Source organism: Austrofundulus limnaeus, unplaced genomic scaffold, assembly GCF_001266775.1.
Source record: "Austrofundulus limnaeus strain Quisiro unplaced genomic scaffold, Austrofundulus_limnaeus-1.0 Scaffold1173, whole genome shotgun sequence".
Classification (NCBI taxonomy): domain Eukaryota; kingdom Metazoa; phylum Chordata; class Actinopteri; order Cyprinodontiformes; family Rivulidae; genus Austrofundulus; species Austrofundulus limnaeus.
Genome location: NW_013953575.1, coordinates 16,207 through 17,627, shown reverse-complemented (window position 1 = coordinate 17,627; position 1,421 = coordinate 16,207).

Sequence of the window (1,421 nt, the reverse complement as noted above, 5' to 3'; positions counted from 1 at the left end):
CTTCAGCGTCTGACCATTGCTTACCCATGTTTGTTCTCACCTCATGCTCATGTTCCAAGTTTTGATTTTTTTGTTTTGTTAGCTTGCCACCACGTTGGCTTTTTTCTTTATTAAAGTCTTTTTAATTACTTTAAGTTTGGTCTGCCTGCCTGCATTTTGGGTTCTCCTCACCACCAAGCCATGACACAGACTGGAGATGACTGTTTGAGACAAAGTCAGCTTCCATCACTCCAACATCATTAGTCAAAGGTTTGTGACTCACAACAGGATGCTGATAGTTCCTCTTACCCCTGCAGGAGCTGGATAAGAAACTCTAGAATATCCTTTTCATGCTGCATTGCAAGAGAAGTTGTTTGTCATGATGTGGAGGAGAATTTGTGTCCAACAGACAGGAAGATCAGGACATGTAGGAAGACTGCTCTGCAGATTCTCTTCACATTTCTACTTTTCTTTTCTTCTCTGCAGTGCTGTCTTTTCCTTTCTCTATTGTAATTGCATGTCTGTCAACAAATGACTTTACAAACAGTAACGGCATAAATGTAAATCTTGTCCAGTCTCTGCAATCAAGCTCCCATATTTACAATTTGTAATCAAAAAATGTAGACGTGGTTTACATCAGAACATCCTCCAGAGTACTGTTATATTATCCATACACACGACACACACACTTAACCTCCTGATGCACTGACACACAAACTTAGTTTGAGACATGAACAAAGGATTTTGAGCAAGAAACTGGRGTTTGCAGGTAATCTGTGGTGTTTGGTTATTTATTTGCACACATTATTTTGAGAAATGTACTGACTTTTGTCCAAATGCTGAAAATGATTTGCTTAATGAACCAAAGCAACTGAGAAAAACTAAAGCGGTGACTGTTTATGCAACGTTCTGTACAGTGCATATTTTATTTATCAGTGGGACTTTATAGAGATTTGATGCCTCTTTGGGTCTGACAGTTTTTTATATAAAGGTCTATTATCATCTATGATTAGTCATGACAGCAATAAAATGACAAAACACCTTTCATTCTGTAGTTACTGTAGGACACATGGCTGGTACCAGTTTAAAACAGGTGACACTTAGAACTGTGGTTTCTGCTTTAGTTTCCTCAGGACTGGATCAAGTTTAGGACAGTCTTACACCTGGATCAAACAGATTTCTATTAATTATTCTGTAATTACCTCCACCAACGGCGAGGTAATGTTTTCGGTCTCGTATGTCTGTCGTTCTGTCTGTGGACAACATTACTCAAAAACTTGTGTACAGATTGTCTTGACATTTTTACCACATGTGTACTGGGCCAAGGAACACACCTTTAAATTTTGGTGATGTTCTGGATCACGATGCGGATACAGGAAATCTTTTTCTTTTAACACTGAGATCGGCAAAGCTGTGATGCTTTCACAGGGCTTCTGTAAAAA